Source organism: Pimephales promelas, chromosome 2, assembly GCF_988280905.1.
Source record: "Pimephales promelas chromosome 2, fPimPro1.hap1.1, whole genome shotgun sequence".
In the NCBI taxonomy this organism is placed as follows: Eukaryota; Metazoa; Chordata; class Actinopteri; order Cypriniformes; family Leuciscidae; genus Pimephales; species Pimephales promelas.
Window position 1 is genome coordinate 28,373,317 of NC_142770.1, and position 21,446 is coordinate 28,394,762.

Here is a 21,446-nt window from a genome sequence, read left to right on the forward strand (position 1 = left end):
ACTCTGAGGGATGGTAGGACCGGCCCGGTACTACAACCTCACCAAGGCTCGCCCCGATCGGCCCCAAGGTGGCGCTGCAGCGATCAAAAGTACGAAATGGCTCGTAACTCCTCGACCGTCGGTCGCAGACCCAAGTGTCTTACATCACCGGAATCCTTGGCTCGAGCCGAACAAGATGCATGCCTCGGATTGGGTGGTCGCGCTGGCGAGATTTTCGGGTATTTTGGATTTTCTGAAAAACCTACTTTTGCACACTAGTCCTAGGTTTTTTGCCCGATCTGACCCAAACCGGTGCAGAAAGATTCTCTGGAGTCTGACTGCCAACAGGGATCGGGAAACAGTTGGAATTTCCATCCACGTTGGCGACGGTACGCCAAAACGTTGGGGGTGGGCGAGGCGGGCTTTACTTGAACGGCTATAACTCTCCAACGGAATGAGACAATTGCACCCAACTCGGTACACCTGTGTACGGGCTCAGCCCGTGGTCACGTGAAGAGGAATGCGGCGACTGGCCACTTGGTGGCGCTGTAAACAGAAAAAAACACAACATGGGTGGCTGTGTATCACGTGACGTTTCACACGTGCACAATGTTTTCATACCACATGATAGAACTCCTCATTCCGAACAACTTTGCCTCCAGGACAACTGCTGTGAACTAAGTCGTCCGTCAAATATTGGAGACTATTTGAAGAATTGAGGAGAAAAAAGAAAACCCTCCTCACACAGACCGGTCCTAGACTGTTTCGTATCTCTCGAGCAACCGCCGCAGTTCAACTCTCTGGACTGCCTCTGGATATTGAAGAAGTGGAGAAAAAAAACAAAACAAAAGAACCTCAAGTGGAGCTTTAACAATCTGCCCTTTTAACCAGTGTTGTCCAGGGGAGAGCGCGAACGCAGTCCCCCACTACCATAAATTATGCAGTCGAGATTCCCACATTTGGGGAATTCGCAGGGGTCAGCACAACCCAGAGTGCAATGGCCGAGCCTCGCCCTGGGTGAACCACCTTCCTGATCATGGTGTCTCCCCTGCCAGGTAAGTATGAATTCCCAGGCCTTCAGTCAGAAGCACCCTGTCCCTCTCCCCAATCCTCACCAGCGGTTTGCCAGTCAAAAAAGGGGCTTTTTTTTTTTTTTTTTGCACGCTCCGCATCCGGCTCCATGAGCCATAAATGTACATAATGCGCCGTCCCCGAATAGTGGACGGATCAGATGTTAAACCGACAGAGGAACAGGGGTTCCTTTTTGTCTTGTTTTTACACCACAATTCTACCCAGGCTAGTATAGCACATGATCACCTACAACACCCACTCACACTAGCTCCATTATCACCGTCTGCCACACAAGACCACTACATTTCTTTCATTGAACACTTTAGGAGGGTGCACCGTTCCCAGAAGTACTGCAATACCGGGTCGATGCGTGGAGTGGACGGAGCAAGCCCCTATTCCATCTCCCAGGACCAAAAATCAATTTAATATGTGGTGCCCGGGTAGGGCACGTATCAGATATTAAACTGATAAGAACAGATACTACACTTGATCTTAGCCAAAAGGCCGAGAAGCGATGACGCAGCGACGCCGAGGCGGGGGAGCCGGCAAAGGCCACGCCCACCTGGGCCGCGGCGAGAGGGTCTAAGGTCGCCGGCAAACAAGCTCAGCTCAGATTGGTTGACACCGAAAATGGATCACAACAGAGTGCACAGCAAAGACACTCTGGAGTGCAACCTGGGATTTTGGATCATCAACATTCCGCCTTAAAAGTGAGCGGGCAGACCAAAGCGTCCGTGGTAGAGACTTGAAACTCTGAGGGATGGTAGGACCGGCCCGGTACTACAACCTCACCAAGGCTCGCCCCGATCGGCCCCAAGGTGGCGCTGCAGCGATCAAAAGTACGAAATGGCTCGTAACTCCTCGACCGTCGGTCGCAGACCCAAGTGTCTTACATCACCGGAATCCTTGGCTCGAGCCGAACAAGATGCATGCCTCGGATTGGGTGGTCGCGCTGGCGAGATTTTCGGGTATTTTGGATTTTCTGAAAAACCTACTTTTGCACACTAGTCCTAGGTTTTTTGCCCGATCTGACCCAAACCGGTGCAGAAAGATTCTCTGGAGTCTGACTGCCAACAGGGATCGGGAAACAGTTGGAATTTCCATCCACGTTGGCGACGGTACGCCAAAACGTTGGGGGTGGGCGAGGCGGGCTTTACTTGAACGGCTATAACTCTCCAACGGAATGAGACAATTGCACCCAACTCGGTACACCTGTGTACGGGCTCAGCCCGTGGTCACGTGAAGAGGAATGCGGCGACTGGCCACTTGGTGGCGCTGTAAACAGAAAAAAACACAACATGGGTGGCTGTGTATCACGTGACGTTTCACACGTGCACAATGTTTTCATACCACATGATAGAACTCCTCATTCCGAACAACTTTGCCTCCAGGACAACTGCTGTGAACTAAGTCGTCCGTCAAATATTGGAGACTATTTGAAGAATTGAGGAGAAAAAAGAAAACCCTCCTCACACAGACCGGTCCTAGACTGTTTCGTATCTCTCGAGCAACCGCCGCAGTTCAACTCTCTGGACTGCCTCTGGATATTGAAGAAGTGGAGAAAAAAAACAAAACAAAAGAACCTCAAGTGGAGCTTTAACAATCTGCCCTTTTAACCAGTGTTGTCCAGGGGAGAGCGCGAACGCAGTCCCCCACTACCATAAATTATGCAGTCGAGATTCCCACATTTGGGGAATTCGCAGGGGTCAGCACAACCCAGAGTGCAATGGCCGAGCCTCGCCCTGGGTGAACCACCTTCCTGATCATGGTGTCTCCCCTGCCAGGTAAGTATGAATTCCCAGGCCTTCAGTCAGAAGCACCCTGTCCCTCTCCCCAATCCTCACCAGCGGTTTGCCAGTCAAAAAAGGGGCTTTTTTTTTTTTTTTTTGCACGCTCCGCATCCGGCTCCATGAGCCATAAATGTACATAATGCGCCGTCCCCGAATAGTGGACGGATCAGATGTTAAACCGACAGAGGAACAGGGGTTCCTTTTTGTCTTGTTTTTACACCACAATTCTACCCAGGCTAGTATAGCACATGATCACCTACAACACCCACTCACACTAGCTCCATTATCACCGTCTGCCACACAAGACCACTACATTTCTTTCATTGAACACTTTAGGAGGGTGCACCGTTCCCAGAAGTACTGCAATACCGGGTCGATGCGTGGAGTGGACGGAGCAAGCCCCTATTCCATCTCCCAGGACCAAAAATCAATTTAATATGTGGTGCCCGGGTAGGGCACGTATCAGATATTAAACTGATAAGAACAGATACTACACTTGATCTTAGCCAAAAGGCCGAGAAGCGATGACGCAGCGACGCCGAGGCGGGGGAGCCGGCAAAGGCCACGCCCACCTGGGCCGCGGCGAGAGGGTCTAAGGTCGCCGGCAAACAAGCTCAGCTCAGATTGGTTGACACCGAAAATGGATCACAACAGAGTGCACAGCAAAGACACTCTGGAGTGCAACCTGGGATTTTGGATCATCAACATTCCGCCTTAAAAGTGAGCGGGCAGACCAAAGCGTCCGTGGTAGAGACTTGAAACTCTGAGGGATGGTAGGACCGGCCCGGTACTACAACCTCACCAAGGCTCGCCCCGATCGGCCCCAAGGTGGCGCTGCAGCGATCAAAAGTACGAAATGGCTCGTAACTCCTCGACCGTCGGTCGCAGACCCAAGTGTCTTACATCACCGGAATCCTTGGCTCGAGCCGAACAAGATGCATGCCTCGGATTGGGTGGTCGCGCTGGCGAGATTTTCGGGTATTTTGGATTTTCTGAAAAACCTACTTTTGCACACTAGTCCTAGGTTTTTTGCCCGATCTGACCCAAACCGGTGCAGAAAGATTCTCTGGAGTCTGACTGCCAACAGGGATCGGGAAACAGTTGGAATTTCCATCCACGTTGGCGACGGTACGCCAAAACGTTGGGGGTGGGCGAGGCGGGCTTTACTTGAACGGCTATAACTCTCCAACGGAATGAGACAATTGCACCCAACTCGGTACACCTGTGTACGGGCTCAGCCCGTGGTCACGTGAAGAGGAATGCGGCGACTGGCCACTTGGTGGCGCTGTAAACAGAAAAAAACACAACATGGGTGGCTGTGTATCACGTGACGTTTCACACGTGCACAATGTTTTCATACCACATGATAGAACTCCTCATTCCGAACAACTTTGCCTCCAGGACAACTGCTGTGAACTAAGTCGTCCGTCAAATATTGGAGACTATTTGAAGAATTGAGGAGAAAAAAGAAAACCCTCCTCACACAGACCGGTCCTAGACTGTTTCGTATCTCTCGAGCAACCGCCGCAGTTCAACTCTCTGGACTGCCTCTGGATATTGAAGAAGTGGAGAAAAAAAACAAAACAAAAGAACCTCAAGTGGAGCTTTAACAATCTGCCCTTTTAACCAGTGTTGTCCAGGGGAGAGCGCGAACGCAGTCCCCCACTACCATAAATTATGCAGTCGAGATTCCCACATTTGGGGAATTCGCAGGGGTCAGCACAACCCAGAGTGCAATGGCCGAGCCTCGCCCTGGGTGAACCACCTTCCTGATCATGGTGTCTCCCCTGCCAGGTAAGTATGAATTCCCAGGCCTTCAGTCAGAAGCACCCTGTCCCTCTCCCCAATCCTCACCAGCGGTTTGCCAGTCAAAAAAGGGGCTTTTTTTTTTTTTTTTTGCACGCTCCGCATCCGGCTCCATGAGCCATAAATGTACATAATGCGCCGTCCCCGAATAGTGGACGGATCAGATGTTAAACCGACAGAGGAACAGGGGTTCCTTTTTGTCTTGTTTTTACACCACAATTCTACCCAGGCTAGTATAGCACATGATCACCTACAACACCCACTCACACTAGCTCCATTATCACCGTCTGCCACACAAGACCACTACATTTCTTTCATTGAACACTTTAGGAGGGTGCACCGTTCCCAGAAGTACTGCAATACCGGGTCGATGCGTGGAGTGGACGGAGCAAGCCCCTATTCCATCTCCCAGGACCAAAAATCAATTTAATATGTGGTGCCCGGGTAGGGCACGTATCAGATATTAAACTGATAAGAACAGATTTTTTTCTTTCGAAAAGTTTTATTGTCACAGTGTCATTCCATTATTTCCATTTGCATGTACATTTTTTCTTTTAGATCACATTTTTACACATATTAAAAGGGACACATTATTTACTGTTAAAAGTTTCTTGTGTTTGTGTGTTGTGTAAAAAGTCCATGTATGTTTTAAAAGACAGGTAAATGGTTCAAATAATAGGAATAAAACAATAAAACATGTCAGATAAAAAACAATAAAACAATAAATTATGCCACATAAAACATCTCTTGTACAGGATCGAGGGTGAGTCCCTATCAAGAATGTCCATTCACTCCAGGTCTCCAGAACAGGCCTCGGACTCCCCGCTTCCAGTGCCCAGCGGAGATCCCCTCTCCTCCGGCCCGCTGGCCCGCTGTTCCCGTAGCCAGAGTGGTGAGGGTGCATCTACGGGCAGCCAGGTACGGTGGCGGCCGGGACCCTCTCCGTGTGACCCCGGCCCCCCCATCCGAATAACGACGTGCGGCCCACCCTGCAGCGTTGATCTTATTCTTTGCTCGCACGCGTGGAGGGGGACCGTCACGCGTTTCCCCACCAGCAGGTTTCTGGTGGCCCAGATGGCATCCTTTATATGGTTGAGGGTGAGCCAGAGCGAGGCAAACGTTGGTGGTGTCAACTCCTTCAAGCCCTGACCCACCCCCAGGATGGCGAGCTTGTAGTCCACCTGGGCCCGACCCGCCGGCAGGCACGGGAAAAACAGGGGGCCGGTCTTGGCCCACAGGTCCCGCGCAGCGCCGCACTCCCAGAGCAGATGTTGGACGGTCTCCGGGGAACCACATCCGGACCGTGGGCAGGTGGGGTTTTTGGCCATGCCTCTGGAGTGCATGACCGCCCTGACCGGGAGGATCTCATGAGCCACCATCCACGACAAGTCCTTGAGCCTGTTCTGGAGAGCTGGGTGGGCTGCGTTCCTCCAAACGTCTTTGGCCTCACCTAGTGTGAGGCCTGGAACTGGACTCACCGATTCTCGATCCTGCACAAGAGAGACAAGAGACTTGTGGTTAGTTAAAATAGTGGCATCATTTGTTTCTAAAAGGTATTTCTTTAAAAATGTCTTAATAAAAAGGTGTTCTTTTGACAAATTAAAAGACACTGGACTTTTAAGATCAATGGGTAAAATTTTCAAGCTTCTTAGGTATGACCCCATCCAGAATCGGGTCATGGCTGCTGTCTTGTGTTCTCTGGATGGGGTCAGTGCATACTGGATGTGGAGGGCGGCAAAGCGGCTGCCTAAAAACAGGTGGGGGTCTGGGAGGCCTTTCCCGCCATTCTCTTTTTTCTTTTTGACGACCTCCCTCTTGAGTCTTTCCCACTTGGACCCCCACAGGAAGTAAAATACCGCCCTCTCCAACTTGGCTAGGAATCGTCTTGGGGGACTAAAAACAGAACAGACAAGTAAAATCAGTGGTAAAATCACAGCTTTAAAAATTAAAATCTTGCCTTCTAGCGTCAGTTGTCTTAGTCCCCAAAAGCCCAGTCTTTGCCTAACTTTCCCTAACATGTCAGTCCAGTTACCTTGTCCTCCACCCTCCCTGTCAAATTTCACACCTAAAATTTTCAAATCATTTTCTTTAAAATCCAAATCTAGTCCTCCTGTGTCCATGTCGCCCCACGGCCCGAAGAGCAGGGCCTCGGACTTACTCCTGTTAAGCTTGGCGCCCGAGGCCCGACCGTACCAGTCAGTCAAGTCCATTGCTCTTCGTACTGATAAAAGGTCAGTCGCTAAAAGAGTCACGTCATCCATATATAAAACACAGGTCGCCGTCAGTCCACCAGTTCCTGGGATGTCTAGTCCTTTAATCCATTTATCCCTTCTCAAGATCTGTGCCAGTGGCTCAATACAAGCCACATACAGAAGGGGAGATAAAGGACACCCCTGACGGACACCGCTGTGGATATTTACAGCTTTGGAAAGATGCCCATTTACAAGAAATTTGCTGCTTAAGCCCTCATACAGCAGCCCCACCCAAGCTATAAACCTCTCTGGAAAGCCCATTTTTTGCAGTACCTGAAAGAGGTACTGGTGCGAGACCCGATCAAAGGCTTTTTCAAAATCTAAATTTAGGGCTACAAGCCGGATGTTTCTGTCTCTCGCATAACAGATGGCATCTCTAATCAGAACTAGGCTGTCTGTTATCTTTCTTCTGGGCACAGCGCAAGCTTGATCCGGGTGGATTACGTCCTCTAAAACGGTCGACATACGTGTAGCTAAAATTTTACTAAAAAGTTTGCAATCAAAATTTAAAAGAGTGATAGGTCTCCAATTTTTTAAGTCAGTCCGGTCACCTTTTTTGTAAAGTAAAGAAACTATCCCTATTCTAAAACTGTCCGGAAGTCTGTCAAGGGTCTCAAAGTCCTTAAAAACAGTCAGTAATTCGTGAGCTAAAATGTCCCAAAAGGTAAGATAAAACTCCAGGGGGAGTCCATCTGCCCCTGGGGATTTACCCCTCTTAAAACCTTTCAGTGCTTTTTGAGTTTCTAAAATGGTAAAATCTTGTATTAAAAGCTCATTTGGACTCTTTACTTCCTTGACTAAAAAATTTAAAACTTCCTTTAGAGTGGTGTCATGTACATCTTTTGGACTGTATAACTCTTGGTAAAAATACTCAACCCCTTTTAAAATTTCATCTGTTGTTTTTACGTCCCTCCCTTCTACTTTTACACTAGTTATAGCCCCTCCCCTTGTTAATATCTTTTTAAAAAAATACCTAGTACATTTTTCACCTTCTTCTATCTCTCTCTCTTTACTTCTTAAAATAAACCCTTTACTTTGATAACTGGATAAAACTGACATTTCTTTCTTGACCTCTTTCATTTCGTCATTAAAATCAAAACCATTATTAAAAAGATTAAAATATCTTTGTAGTCTTTTTTGCAGCCCCATCATGTATCTCTTTTCCCTATTCTTCTTGTCCCTTCCTACTTTCCTAAAAAACTGTCTTGTCCGGTCCTTTACCATCTCCCACCACTGTGCGCGTGTATCGTAAAAGTCTTGGAGGGTCTGCCATTGGCTGAACTGCTCCCTATATTCCTTTACTACATCCTCATCTTCTAAGAGGGAGCAGTTCAGCTTCCACAGCCCTCCCCCTACCGTCACACCTGTGGGCAGTGAAAGGGTGGAAGACAGCATTAAGTGGTCAGAAAAGAAAAGGGGGGTGACTGTAGCATCGGTTGGCGGGCAGTCTCTTGTAAAAATATAGTCGATGCGAGAGGCTCTGGAGCCATCACTACTGAACCAAGTGTAGCCCTCCTCTCTTTGATGCACATTTTTAAAACAGTCGACTAATTTAAAATCTCTCACTAAGCCCTGCAATAAAACCGTTGTCTTATCTACTTTAAAATCCTCTCCTACCCTCTTCCTATCTTTTTTTGATAAAACACAGTTAAAATCCCCTGCCACCACTAGGGGAGCCCTACCTAACATGTGGGACTGCAAGTCTTCTAAAAGCTCATACCTTTCACTTTTACCTGTAAAACCATACACATTAAGAACATTTAAATCTCTACCTAAAAAACTCAGATTTGCTAAAAGAGCCCGCCCTTCCCTCACCACTGTGCTGCCCTTCACCAAGATATGGGGATTTTTTATTAAAATAGCAACACCGTCATTTTTGTTTTGGTTTGATCCGCTCCATATGGAGGGACCAGGGAGCCATAATTCCTCCATCTTTGTGTACCTATTTAAAAAGGGCAAAGCACACTCTTGTATTAAAAACAAATCTGATTTACAAGTATTTAAAAAGGATAAAATGCTCTGTGCTCGTATGGTGGACCTCACACTTCTTACATTGATGGTTGAGATTGTGAGGGTCATGAGCAGTAAGGTAAAAAAGGTATGAGACATTTAAAATAGAAGACAATAAAAGACTACAATAAAATCATTAAAATCATGTGATTTCTTGTGGCAATTGCCTTACCCTCCTCCCAGATGGACTGGGGTCGGGGAGGCAAATGCTTACCACCTCCGGGGCTGCAGAGGAAACCTCTTGCAGCTCTTTTGGTGATGATGTTCTTAGCTTTACGTGCAAAAAGGACACCTCATTTGGGGATTCTAGGGGCCACACACGCTCCAGATCATCCAAAAAGGAAATATCTGAGCGATGTGCAGCCCTAGCTTTTTTCTCCTCTGTGTCAAACAGAGGAGATCCCGCAGGCCTTTTTTGCACCTGAGCATTTGGGAGTGAAAGCTCAGTTTCACTCCCACTGGTTTCTAAAACCACATCCGGAACCGTTTCTAATGAAGAATCTGTTTCTTCCTGCATCTCATCTCCTTCCTTATCTTTCACAGTGGTGGTGGCTGTTTGAATGTTTGACTCTGCCCCTGTGGCCGCCCCACTTCCTTCTTCTACCCCAATCCCTGAGGCTGGCAGGAGAGTTGCAATTCCCGCCAAAACCTCAGGGACCGCCTCCTCCTCCCTTTGTTCTTTTGTTTGGTGTGCTTGCGGGGCGGCCATTTTAAGCTTGTTGGCAAAACTTTTAGGGCAGTCTCTGTAGAGATGGGATGATTCTCCACAAAGATTGCACCGCCTGCCATTGGTACAGTTTTCAAAACTGTGACCAATTTCTTTGCACTTCCCACATACTAGTTCTTGGCATGCTTCGGCGAGATGCCCAACTCTTCCACATTTTCTACACAGCTTAGGCATTCCTTGATAGTGTATGTAGCCTCTGTTTTCTCCCAGCACAATCATAGAAGGCAGATGTTTCAGGCCCTGGTAGCCCCCAGCGTCTTCCCATTGTTTAATGGGAATCCGCCAGGAGCAATTCCAAATGCCATCCTCATCTAGCACTTTGACAGGCTGACTTCTAACAGTGCAAAATCTACCCAGCCAGACACAAATATCATCTCCAGTCACTGTTTCATTAAACATCCTGACAATCACTGTTTTAAGAGTGTTATCAGAAAGTTTCTCCACAGTGAACATGGAGAACTGGGCCTTAACAGTTTCAAACCGTTGCCAAAAATCATTTAGCAGGGAAGCAGCCTTAAAGCTAACATCAAATCCTTTGTTCAGGGGCAGAGTCATCAAACAATTCAAGTCCTCGGGCTTAAAATGTAAGGTCTTTTGGATCAGCTTCCTGGAAAAGTCCATGCGGGACATACCCAGGAGCTTCCCCTCGACCTCTCTAAATAAAAACCGCACGCTGTGGTGCCTCCGCACACCGGCACGAGCTGCCGACATGGTGGAGGCACCAACAGCCTAAAACTTTAAAAACACAATAAATATTCAATAAATAGACAATAAATAAATAAATAAATAAATAGATAAAAAGGTCTTACCTTAAAACTGAGCAGGAGTAAAATCAGCAGGTTCAATCTACCTCTCAAGAGATGTGTGGCTCGGGACACCAGAAGATCTCGAGCCAAGAACCTCCAAGAGGCGATCGCAGTCTCAACCGTCTGACAAGATACTTGATCTTAGCCAAAAGGCCGAGAAGCGATGACGCAGCGACGCCGAGGCGGGGGAGCCGGCAAAGGCCACGCCCACCTGGGCCGCGGCGAGAGGGTCTAAGGTCGCCGGCAAACAAGCTCAGCTCAGATTGGTTGACACCGAAAATGGATCACAACAGAGTGCACAGCAAAGACACTCTGGAGTGCAACCTGGGATTTTGGATCATCAACATTCCGCCTTAAAAGTGAGCGGGCAGACCAAAGCGTCCGTGGTAGAGACTTGAAACTCTGAGGGATGGTAGGACCGGCCCGGTACTACAACCTCACCAAGGCTCGCCCCGATCGGCCCCAAGGTGGCGCTGCAGCGATCAAAAGTACGAAATGGCTCGTAACTCCTCGACCGTCGGTCGCAGACCCAAGTGTCTTACATCACCGGAATCCTTGGCTCGAGCCGAACAAGATGCATGCCTCGGATTGGGTGGTCGCGCTGGCGAGATTTTCGGGTATTTTGGATTTTCTGAAAAACCTACTTTTGCACACTAGTCCTAGGTTTTTTGCCCGATCTGACCCAAACCGGTGCAGAAAGATTCTCTGGAGTCTGACTGCCAACAGGGATCGGGAAACAGTTGGAATTTCCATCCACGTTGGCGACGGTACGCCAAAACGTTGGGGGTGGGCGAGGCGGGCTTTACTTGAACGGCTATAACTCTCCAACGGAATGAGACAATTGCACCCAACTCGGTACACCTGTGTACGGGCTCAGCCCGTGGTCACGTGAAGAGGAATGCGGCGACTGGCCACTTGGTGGCGCTGTAAACAGAAAAAAACACAACATGGGTGGCTGTGTATCACGTGACGTTTCACACGTGCACAATGTTTTCATACCACATGATAGAACTCCTCATTCCGAACAACTTTGCCTCCAGGACAACTGCTGTGAACTAAGTCGTCCGTCAAATATTGGAGACTATTTGAAGAATTGAGGAGAAAAAAGAAAACCCTCCTCACACAGACCGGTCCTAGACTGTTTCGTATCTCTCGAGCAACCGCCGCAGTTCAACTCTCTGGACTGCCTCTGGATATTGAAGAAGTGGAGAAAAAAAACAAAACAAAAGAACCTCAAGTGGAGCTTTAACAATCTGCCCTTTTAACCAGTGTTGTCCAGGGGAGAGCGCGAACGCAGTCCCCCACTACCATAAATTATGCAGTCGAGATTCCCACATTTGGGGAATTCGCAGGGGTCAGCACAACCCAGAGTGCAATGGCCGAGCCTCGCCCTGGGTGAACCACCTTCCTGATCATGGTGTCTCCCCTGCCAGGTAAGTATGAATTCCCAGGCCTTCAGTCAGAAGCACCCTGTCCCTCTCCCCAATCCTCACCAGCGGTTTGCCAGTCAAAAAAGGGGCTTTTTTTTTTTTTTTTTGCACGCTCCGCATCCGGCTCCATGAGCCATAAATGTACATAATGCGCCGTCCCCGAATAGTGGACGGATCAGATGTTAAACCGACAGAGGAACAGGGGTTCCTTTTTGTCTTGTTTTTACACCACAATTCTACCCAGGCTAGTATAGCACATGATCACCTACAACACCCACTCACACTAGCTCCATTATCACCGTCTGCCACACAAGACCACTACATTTCTTTCATTGAACACTTTAGGAGGGTGCACCGTTCCCAGAAGTACTGCAATACCGGGTCGATGCGTGGAGTGGACGGAGCAAGCCCCTATTCCATCTCCCAGGACCAAAAATCAATTTAATATGTGGTGCCCGGGTAGGGCACGTATCAGATATTAAACTGATAAGAACAGATACTACACTTGATCTTAGCCAAAAGGCCGAGAAGCGATGACGCAGCGACGCCGAGGCGGGGGAGCCGGCAAAGGCCACGCCCACCTGGGCCGCGGCGAGAGGGTCTAAGGTCGCCGGCAAACAAGCTCAGCTCAGATTGGTTGACACCGAAAATGGATCACAACAGAGTGCACAGCAAAGACACTCTGGAGTGCAACCTGGGATTTTGGATCATCAACATTCCGCCTTAAAAGTGAGCGGGCAGACCAAAGCGTCCGTGGTAGAGACTTGAAACTCTGAGGGATGGTAGGACCGGCCCGGTACTACAACCTCACCAAGGCTCGCCCCGATCGGCCCCAAGGTGGCGCTGCAGCGATCAAAAGTACGAAATGGCTCGTAACTCCTCGACCGTCGGTCGCAGACCCAAGTGTCTTACATCACCGGAATCCTTGGCTCGAGCCGAACAAGATGCATGCCTCGGATTGGGTGGTCGCGCTGGCGAGATTTTCGGGTATTTTGGATTTTCTGAAAAACCTACTTTTGCACACTAGTCCTAGGTTTTTTGCCCGATCTGACCCAAACCGGTGCAGAAAGATTCTCTGGAGTCTGACTGCCAACAGGGATCGGGAAACAGTTGGAATTTCCATCCACGTTGGCGACGGTACGCCAAAACGTTGGGGGTGGGCGAGGCGGGCTTTACTTGAACGGCTATAACTCTCCAACGGAATGAGACAATTGCACCCAACTCGGTACACCTGTGTACGGGCTCAGCCCGTGGTCACGTGAAGAGGAATGCGGCGACTGGCCACTTGGTGGCGCTGTAAACAGAAAAAAACACAACATGGGTGGCTGTGTATCACGTGACGTTTCACACGTGCACAATGTTTTCATACCACATGATAGAACTCCTCATTCCGAACAACTTTGCCTCCAGGACAACTGCTGTGAACTAAGTCGTCCGTCAAATATTGGAGACTATTTGAAGAATTGAGGAGAAAAAAGAAAACCCTCCTCACACAGACCGGTCCTAGACTGTTTCGTATCTCTCGAGCAACCGCCGCAGTTCAACTCTCTGGACTGCCTCTGGATATTGAAGAAGTGGAGAAAAAAAACAAAACAAAAGAACCTCAAGGGGAGCTTTAACAATCTGCCCTTTTAACCAGTGTTGTCCAGGGGAGAGCGCGAACGCAGTCCCCCACTACCATAAATTATGCAGTCGAGATTCCCACATTTGGGGAATTCGCAGGGGTCAGCACAACCCAGAGTGCAATGGCCGAGCCTCGCCCTGGGTGAACCACCTTCCTGATCATGGTGTCTCCCCTGCCAGGTAAGTATGAATTCCCAGGCCTTCAGTCAGAAGCACCCTGTCCCTCTCCCCAATCCTCACCAGCGGTTTGCCAGTCAAAAAAGGGGCTTTTTTTTTTTTTTTTTGCACGCTCCGCATCCGGCTCCATGAGCCATAAATGTACATAATGCGCCGTCCCCGAATAGTGGACGGATCAGATGTTAAACCGACAGAGGAACAGGGGTTCCTTTTTGTCTTGTTTTTACACCACAATTCTACCCAGGCTAGTATAGCACATGATCACCTACAACACCCACTCACACTAGCTCCATTATCACCGTCTGCCACACAAGACCACTACATTTCTTTCATTGAACACTTTAGGAGGGTGCACCGTTCCCAGAAGTACTGCAATACCGGGTCGATGCGTGGAGTGGACGGAGCAAGCCCCTATTCCATCTCCCAGGACCAAAAATCAATTTAATATGTGGTGCCCGGGTAGGGCACGTATCAGATATTAAACTGATAAGAACAGATACTACACTTGATCTTAGCCAAAAGGCCGAGAAGCGATGACGCAGCGACGCCGAGGCGGGGGAGCCGGCAAAGGCCACGCCCACCTGGGCCGCGGCGAGAGGGTCTAAGGTCGCCGGCAAACAAGCTCAGCTCAGATTGGTTGACACCGAAAATGGATCACAACAGAGTGCACAGCAAAGACACTCTGGAGTGCAACCTGGGATTTTGGATCATCAACATTCCGCCTTAAAAGTGAGCGGGCAGACCAAAGCGTCCGTGGTAGAGACTTGAAACTCTGAGGGATGGTAGGACCGGCCCGGTACTACAACCTCACCAAGGCTCGCCCCGATCGGCCCCAAGGTGGCGCTGCAGCGATCAAAAGTACGAAATGGCTCGTAACTCCTCGACCGTCGGTCGCAGACCCAAGTGTCTTACATCACCGGAATCCTTGGCTCGAGCCGAACAAGATGCATGCCTCGGATTGGGTGGTCGCGCTGGCGAGATTTTCGGGTATTTTGGATTTTCTGAAAAACCTACTTTTGCACACTAGTCCTAGGTTTTTTGCCCGATCTGACCCAAACCGGTGCAGAAAGATTCTCTGGAGTCTGACTGCCAACAGGGATCGGGAAACAGTTGGAATTTCCATCCACGTTGGCGACGGTACGCCAAAACGTTGGGGGTGGGCGAGGCGGGCTTTACTTGAACGGCTATAACTCTCCAACGGAATGAGACAATTGCACCCAACTCGGTACACCTGTGTACGGGCTCAGCCCGTGGTCACGTGAAGAGGAATGCGGCGACTGGCCACTTGGTGGCGCTGTAAACAGAAAAAAACACAACATGGGTGGCTGTGTATCACGTGACGTTTCACACGTGCACAATGTTTTCATACCACATGATAGAACTCCTCATTCCGAACAACTTTGCCTCCAGGACAACTGCTGTGAACTAAGTCGTCCGTCAAATATTGGAGACTATTTGAAGAATTGAGGAGAAAAAAGAAAACCCTCCTCACACAGACCGGTCCTAGACTGTTTCGTATCTCTCGAGCAACCGCCGCAGTTCAACTCTCTGGACTGCCTCTGGATATTGAAGAAGTGGAGAAAAAAAACAAAACAAAAGAACCTCAAGTGGAGCTTTAACAATCTGCCCTTTTAACCAGTGTTGTCCAGGGGAGAGCGCGAACGCAGTCCCCCACTACCATAAATTATGCAGTCGAGATTCCCACATTTGGGGAATTCGCAGGGGTCAGCACAACCCAGAGTGCAATGGCCGAGCCTCGCCCTGGGTGAACCACCTTCCTGATCATGGTGTCTCCCCTGCCAGGTAAGTATGAATTCCCAGGCCTTCAGTCAGAAGCACCCTGTCCCTCTCCCCAATCCTCACCAGCGGTTTGCCAGTCAAAAAAGGGGCTTTTTTTTTTTTTTTTTGCACGCTCCGCATCCGGCTCCATGAGCCATAAATGTACATAATGCGCCGTCCCCGAATAGTGGACGGATCAGATGTTAAACCGACAGAGGAACAGGGGTTCCTTTTTGTCTTGTTTTTACACCACAATTCTACCCAGGCTAGTATAGCACATGATCACCTACAACACCCACTCACACTAGCTCCATTATCACCGTCTGCCACACAAGACCACTACATTTCTTTCATTGAACACTTTAGGAGGGTGCACCGTTCCCAGAAGTACTGCAATACCGGGTCGATGCGTGGAGTGGACGGAGCAAGCCCCTATTCCATCTCCCAGGACCAAAAATCAATTTAATATGTGGTGCCCGGGTAGGGCACGTATCAGATATTAAACTGATAAGAACAGATACTACACTTGATCTTAGCCAAAAGGCCGAGAAGCGATGACGCAGCGACGCCGAGGCGGGGGAGCCGGCAAAGGCCACGCCCACCTGGGCCGCGGCGAGAGGGTCTAAGGTCGCCGGCAAACAAGCTCAGCTCAGATTGGTTGACACCGAAAATGGATCACAACAGAGTGCACAGCAAAGACACTCTGGAGTGCAACCTGGGATTTTGGATCATCAACATTCCGCCTTAAAAGTGAGCGGGCAGACCAAAGCGTCCGTGGTAGAGACTTGAAACTCTGAGGGATGGTAGGACCGGCCCGGTACTACAACCTCACCAAGGCTCGCCCCGATCGGCCCCAAGGTGGCGCTGCAGCGATCAAAAGTACGAAATGGCTCGTAACTCCTCGACCGTCGGTCGCAGACCCAAGTGTCTTACATCACCGGAATCCTTGGCTCGAGCCGAACAAGATGCATGCCTCGGATTGGGTGGTCGCGCTGGCGAGATTTTCGGGTATTTTGGATTTTCTGAAAAACCTACTTTTGCACACTAGTCCTAGGTTTTTTGCCCGATCTGACCCAAACCGGTGCAGAAAGATTCTCTGGAGTCTGACTGCCAACAGGGATCGGGAAACAGTTGGAATTTCCATCCACGTTGGCGACGGTACGCCAAAACGTTGGGGGTGGGCGAGGCGGGCTTTACTTGAACGGCTATAACTCTCCAACGGAATGAGACAATTGCACCCAACTCGGTACACCTGTGTACGGGCTCAGCCCGTGGTCACGTGAAGAGGAATGCGGCGACTGGCCACTTGGTGGCGCTGTAAACAGAAAAAAACACAACATGGGTGGCTGTGTATCACGTGACGTTTCACACGTGCACAATGTTTTCATACCACATGATAGAACTCCTCATTCCGAACAACTTTGCCTCCAGGACAACTGCTGTGAACTAAGTCGTCCGTCAAATATTGGAGACTATTTGAAGAATTGAGGAGAAAAAAGAAAACCCTCCTCACACAGACCGGTCCTAGACTGTTTCGTATCTCTCGAGCAACCGCCGCAGTTCAACTCTCTGGACTGCCTCTGGATATTGAAGAAGTGGAGAAAAAAAACAAAACAAAAGAACCTCAAGGGGAGCTTTAACAATCTGCCCTTTTAACCAGTGTTGTCCAGGGGAGAGCGCGAACGCAGTCCCCCACTACCATAAATTATGCAGTCGAGATTCCCACATTTGGGGAATTCGCAGGGGTCAGCACAACCCAGAGTGCAATGGCCGAGCCTCGCCCTGGGTGAACCACCTTCCTGATCATGGTGTCTCCCCTGCCAGGTAAGTATGAATTCCCAGGCCTTCAGTCAGAAGCACCCTGTCCCTCTCCCCAATCCTCACCAGCGGTTTGCCAGTCAAAAAAGGGGCTTTTTTTTTTTTTTTTTGCACGCTCCGCATCCGGCTCCATGAGCCATAAATGTACATAATGCGCCGTCCCCGAATAGTGGACGGATCAGATGTTAAACCGACAGAGGAACAGGGGTTCCTTTTTGTCTTGTTTTTACACCACAATTCTACCCAGGCTAGTATAGCACATGATCACCTACAACACCCACTCACACTAGCTCCATTATCACCGTCTGCCACACAAGACCACTACATTTCTTTCATTGAACACTTTAGGAGGGTGCACCGTTCCCAGAAGTACTGCAATACCGGGTCGATGCGTGGAGTGGACGGAGCAAGCCCCTATTCCATCTCCCAGGACCAAAAATCAATTTAATATGTGGTGCCCGGGTAGGGCACGTATCAGATATTAAACTGATAAGAACAGATACTACACTTGATCTTAGCCAAAAGGCCGAGAAGCGATGACGCAGCGACGCCGAGGCGGGGGAGCCGGCAAAGGCCACGCCCACCTGGGCCGCGGCGAGAGGGTCTAAGGTCGCCGGCAAACAAGCTCAGCTCAGATTGGTTGACACCGAAAATGGATCACAACAGAGTGCACAGCAAAGACACTCTGGAGTGCAACCTGGGATTTTGGATCATCAACATTCCGCCTTAAAAGTGAGCGGGCAGACCAAAGCGTCCGTGGTAGAGACTTGAAACTCTGAGGGATGGTAGGACCGGCCCGGTACTACAACCTCACCAAGGCTCGCCCCGATCGGCCCCAAGGTGGCGCTGCAGCGATCAAAAGTACGAAATGGCTCGTAACTCCTCGACCGTCGGTCGCAGACCCAAGTGTCTTACATCACCGGAATCCTTGGCTCGAGCCGAACAAGATGCATGCCTCGGATTGGGTGGTCGCGCTGGCGAGATTTTCGGGTATTTTGGATTTTCTGAAAAACCTACTTTTGCACACTAGTCCTAGGTTTTTTGCCCGATCTGACCCAAACCGGTGCAGAAAGATTCTCTGGAGTCTGACTGCCAACAGGGATCGGGAAACAGTTGGAATTTCCATCCACGTTGGCGACGGTACGCCAAAACGTTGGGGGTGGGCGAGGCGGGCTTTACTTGAACGGCTATAACTCTCCAACGGAATGAGACAATTGCACCCAACTCGGTACACCTGTGTACGGGCTCAGCCCGTGGTCACGTGAAGAGGAATGCGGCGACTGGCCACTTGGTGGCGCTGTAAACAGAAAAAAACACAACATGGGTGGCTGTGTATCACGTGACGTTTCACACGTGCACAATGTTTTCATACCACATGATAGAACTCCTCATTCCGAACAACTTTGCCTCCAGGACAACTGCTGTGAACTAAGTCGTCCGTCAAATATTGGAGACTATTTGAAGAATTGAGGAGAAAAAAGAAAACCCTCCTCACACAGACCGGTCCTAGACTGTTTCGTATCTCTCGAGCAACCGCCGCAGTTCAACTCTCTGGACTGCCTCTGGATATTGAAGAAGTGGAGAAAAAAAACAAAACAAAAGAACCTCAAGGGGAGCTTTAACAATCTGCCCTTTTAACCAGTGTTGTCCAGGGGAGAGCGCGAACGCAGTCCCCCACTACCATAAATTATGCAGTCGAGATTCCCACATTTGGGGAATTCGCAGGGGTCAGCACAACCCAGAGTGCAATGGCCGAGCCTCGCCCTGGGTGAACCACCTTCCTGATCATGGTGTCTCCCCTGCCAGGTAAGTATGAATTCCCAGGCCTTCAGTCAGAAGCACCCTGTCCCTCTCCCCAATCCTCACCAGCGGTTTGCCAGTCAAAAAAGGGGCTTTTTTTTTTTTTTTTTGCACGCTCCGCATCCGGCTCCATGAGCCATAAATGTACATAATGCGCCGTCCCCGAATAGTGGACGGATCAGATGTTAAACCGACAGAGGAACAGGGGTTCCTTTTTGTCTTGTTTTTACACCACAATTCTACCCAGGCTAGTATAGCACATGATCACCTACAACACCCACTCACACTAGCTCCATTATCACCGTCTGCCACACAAGACCACTACATTTCTTTCATTGAACACTTTAGGAGGGTGCACCGTTCCCAGAAGTACTGCAATACCGGGTCGATGCGTGGAGTGGACGGAGCAAGCCCCTATTCCATCTCCCAGGACCAAAAATCAATTTAATATGTGGTGCCCGGGTAGGGCACGTATCAGATATTAAACTGATAAGAACAGATACTACACTTGATCTTAGCCAAAAGGCCGAGAAGCGATGACGCAGCGACGCCGAGGCGGGGGAGCCGGCAAAGGCCACGCCCACCTGGGCCGCGGCGAGAGGGTCTAAGGTCGCCGGCAAACAAGCTCAGCTCAGATTGGTTGACACCGAAAATGGATCACAACAGAGTGCACAGCAAAGACACTCTGGAGTGCAACCTGGGATTTTGGATCATCAACATTCCGCCTTAAAAGTGAGCGGGCAGACCAAAGCGTCCGTGGTAGAGACTTGAAACTCTGAGGGATGGTAGGACCGGCCCGGTACTACAACCTCACCAAGGCTCGCCCCGATCGGCCCCAAGGTGGCGCTGCAGCGATCAAAAGTACGAAATGGCTCGTAACTCCTCGACCGTCGGTCGCAGACCCAAGTGTCTTACATCACCGGAATCCTTGGCTCGAGCCGAACAAGATGCATGCCTCGGATTGGGTGGTCGCGCTGGCGAGATTTTCGGGTATTTTGGATTTTCTGAAAAACCTACTTTTGCACACTAGTCCTAGGTTTTTTGCCCGATCTGACCCAAACCGGTGCAGAAAGATTCTCTGGAGTCTGACTGCCAACAGGGATCGGGAAACAGTTGGAATTTCCATCCACGTTGGCGACGGTACGCCAAAACGTTGGGGGTGGGCGAGGCGGGCTTTACTTGAACGGCTATAACTCTCCAACGGAATGAGACAATTGCACCCAACTCGGTACACCTGTGTACGGGCTCAGCCCGTGGTCACGTGAAGAGGAATGCGGCGACTGGCCACTTGGTGGCGCTGTAAACAGAAAAAAACACAACATGGGTGGCTGTGTATCACGTGACGTTTCACACGTGCACAATGTTTTCATACCACATGATAGAACTCCTCATTCCGAACAACTTTGCCTCCAGGACAACTGCTGTGAACTAAGTCGTCCGTCAAATATTGGAGACTATTTGAAGAATTGAGGAGAAAAAAGAAAACCCTCCTCACACAGACCGGTCCTAGACTGTTTCGTATCTCTCGAGCAACCGCCGCAGTTCAACTCTCTGGACTGCCTCTGGATATTGAAGAAGTGGAGAAAAAAAACAAAACAAAAGAACCTCAAGGGGAGCTTTAACAATCTGCCCTTTTAACCAGTGTTGTCCAGGGGAGAGCGCGAACGCAGTCCCCCACTACCATAAATTATGCAGTCGAGATTCCCACATTTGGGGAATTCGCAGGGGTCAGCACAACCCAGAGTGCAATGGCCGAGCCTCGCCCTGGGTGAACCACCTTCCTGATCATGGTGTCTCCCCTGCCAGGTAAGTATGAATTCCCAGGCCTTCAGTCAGAAGCACCCTGTCCCTCTCCCCAATCCTCACCAGCGGTTTGCCAGTCAAAAAAGGGGCTTTTTTTTTTTTTTTTTGCACGCTCCGCATCCGGCTCCATGAGCCATAAATGTACATAATGCGCCGTCCCCGAATAGTGGACGGATCAGATGTTAAACCGACAGAGGAACAGGGGTTCCTTTTTGTCTTGTTTTTACACCACAATTCTACCCAGGCTAGTATAGCACATGATCACCTACAACACCCACTCACACTAGCTCCATTATCACCGTCTGCCACACAAGACCACTACATTTCTTTCATTGAACACTTTAGGAGGGTGCACCGTTCCCAGAAGTACTGCAATACCGGGTCGATGCGTGGAGTGGACGGAGCAAGCCCCTATTCCATCTCCCAGGACCAAAAATCAATTTAATATGTGGTGCCCGGGTAGGGCACGTATCAGATATTAAACTGATAAGAACAGATACTACACTTGATCTTAGCCAAAAGGCCGAGAAGCGATGACGCAGCGACGCCGAGGCGGGGGAGCCGGCAAAGGCCAC

At 49.7% G+C, this 21,446-nt stretch overlaps 17 non-coding genes and 1 pseudogene across 17 annotated transcripts; all 18 read right to left on the reverse strand.

Annotated features, from left to right (window-relative positions):
• Positions 1–877: 877 nt before the first annotated feature.
• Positions 878–1,042, reverse strand: LOC148996517 (U1 spliceosomal RNA). The gene has a single exon (XR_016150355.1). It is a non-coding gene; the product is annotated as a U1 spliceosomal RNA (small nuclear RNA).
• A 333-nt stretch (positions 1,043–1,375) lies between these two features.
• On the reverse strand, positions 1,376–1,566 carry LOC148996518 (U2 spliceosomal RNA). The gene has a single exon (XR_016148505.1). It is a non-coding gene; the product is annotated as a U2 spliceosomal RNA (small nuclear RNA).
• A 1,111-nt stretch (positions 1,567–2,677) lies between these two features.
• Positions 2,678–2,842, reverse strand: LOC148996519 (U1 spliceosomal RNA). The gene has a single exon (XR_016150357.1). It is a non-coding gene; the product is annotated as a U1 spliceosomal RNA (small nuclear RNA).
• A 333-nt stretch (positions 2,843–3,175) lies between these two features.
• Positions 3,176–3,366, reverse strand: LOC148996520 (U2 spliceosomal RNA). The gene has a single exon (XR_016148507.1). It is a non-coding gene; the product is annotated as a U2 spliceosomal RNA (small nuclear RNA).
• A 1,111-nt stretch (positions 3,367–4,477) lies between these two features.
• LOC148996521 (U1 spliceosomal RNA) lies at positions 4,478–4,642 on the reverse strand. Its single transcript, XR_016150358.1, has one exon. It is a non-coding gene; the product is annotated as a U1 spliceosomal RNA (small nuclear RNA).
• Positions 4,643–4,975: 333 nt separating this feature from the next.
• Positions 4,976–5,150, reverse strand: LOC148996522 (U2 spliceosomal RNA; annotated as a pseudogene).
• A 6,567-nt stretch (positions 5,151–11,717) lies between these two features.
• Positions 11,718–11,882, reverse strand: LOC148996523 (U1 spliceosomal RNA). The gene has a single exon (XR_016150359.1). It is a non-coding gene; the product is annotated as a U1 spliceosomal RNA (small nuclear RNA).
• A 333-nt stretch (positions 11,883–12,215) lies between these two features.
• On the reverse strand, positions 12,216–12,406 carry LOC148996524 (U2 spliceosomal RNA). The gene has a single exon (XR_016148508.1). It is a non-coding gene; the product is annotated as a U2 spliceosomal RNA (small nuclear RNA).
• Positions 12,407–13,517: 1,111 nt separating this feature from the next.
• LOC148996525 (U1 spliceosomal RNA) lies at positions 13,518–13,682 on the reverse strand. Its single transcript, XR_016150360.1, has one exon. It is a non-coding gene; the product is annotated as a U1 spliceosomal RNA (small nuclear RNA).
• Positions 13,683–14,015: 333 nt separating this feature from the next.
• Positions 14,016–14,206, reverse strand: LOC148996526 (U2 spliceosomal RNA). The gene has a single exon (XR_016148509.1). It is a non-coding gene; the product is annotated as a U2 spliceosomal RNA (small nuclear RNA).
• Positions 14,207–15,317: 1,111 nt separating this feature from the next.
• LOC148996527 (U1 spliceosomal RNA) lies at positions 15,318–15,482 on the reverse strand. The gene has a single exon (XR_016150361.1). It is a non-coding gene; the product is annotated as a U1 spliceosomal RNA (small nuclear RNA).
• A 333-nt stretch (positions 15,483–15,815) lies between these two features.
• On the reverse strand, positions 15,816–16,006 carry LOC148996528 (U2 spliceosomal RNA). The gene has a single exon (XR_016148510.1). It is a non-coding gene; the product is annotated as a U2 spliceosomal RNA (small nuclear RNA).
• A 1,111-nt stretch (positions 16,007–17,117) lies between these two features.
• Positions 17,118–17,282, reverse strand: LOC148996529 (U1 spliceosomal RNA). Its single transcript, XR_016150362.1, has one exon. It is a non-coding gene; the product is annotated as a U1 spliceosomal RNA (small nuclear RNA).
• Positions 17,283–17,615: 333 nt separating this feature from the next.
• Positions 17,616–17,806, reverse strand: LOC148996530 (U2 spliceosomal RNA). Its single transcript, XR_016148512.1, has one exon. It is a non-coding gene; the product is annotated as a U2 spliceosomal RNA (small nuclear RNA).
• Positions 17,807–18,917: 1,111 nt separating this feature from the next.
• Positions 18,918–19,082, reverse strand: LOC148996531 (U1 spliceosomal RNA). The gene has a single exon (XR_016150363.1). It is a non-coding gene; the product is annotated as a U1 spliceosomal RNA (small nuclear RNA).
• A 333-nt stretch (positions 19,083–19,415) lies between these two features.
• On the reverse strand, positions 19,416–19,606 carry LOC148996532 (U2 spliceosomal RNA). The gene has a single exon (XR_016148513.1). It is a non-coding gene; the product is annotated as a U2 spliceosomal RNA (small nuclear RNA).
• Positions 19,607–20,717: 1,111 nt separating this feature from the next.
• Positions 20,718–20,882, reverse strand: LOC148996533 (U1 spliceosomal RNA). Its single transcript, XR_016150364.1, has one exon. It is a non-coding gene; the product is annotated as a U1 spliceosomal RNA (small nuclear RNA).
• A 333-nt stretch (positions 20,883–21,215) lies between these two features.
• LOC148996534 (U2 spliceosomal RNA) lies at positions 21,216–21,406 on the reverse strand. Its single transcript, XR_016148514.1, has one exon. It is a non-coding gene; the product is annotated as a U2 spliceosomal RNA (small nuclear RNA).
• Positions 21,407–21,446: the final 40 nt, after the last annotated feature.